The following is a 379-nucleotide window of genomic DNA, read 5'->3' as shown; positions in this document are numbered from 1 at the left end:
ACGTGGGCTTGCTCAAGCCGTACCGGGATCCGATGCAAGTGAACGCGGAAGCGTTGGCGCCAGAGCCGATCCCACGGGCTCTCGGCCACCCAGAAGTTGAATCAGCAACTAGTTCTCAGCACGGAGTGCTACAACTTCCATCTCCAATGGCGCCAAGCGCTCCACCGTCGCATGCAGCGACACATTCGCCTGCTTCACGACTAGGAGTCGCTCCGACAGAGCGCTGAAGTCCTCAAGGCGAGGCAGCCGGCGCACGACGTGCTTTAAATCGTCAAGAGCATCAGCACAGCGATATGCTTCTTCAGCATGACGCTTAGCGGAGCTCCGATTACGAATGACCTCGTCCTCAAGGGCTCGAAGAGCATCACGAGTCACCGAA

The sequence above is a fragment of the Plasmopara halstedii genome, assembly GCF_900000015.1.
Source record: "Plasmopara halstedii genome assembly, contig: Scaffold_3124, whole genome shotgun sequence".
Classification (NCBI taxonomy): domain Eukaryota; phylum Oomycota; class Peronosporomycetes; order Peronosporales; family Peronosporaceae; genus Plasmopara; species Plasmopara halstedii.
This window is presented reverse-complemented; position numbering follows the sequence as displayed.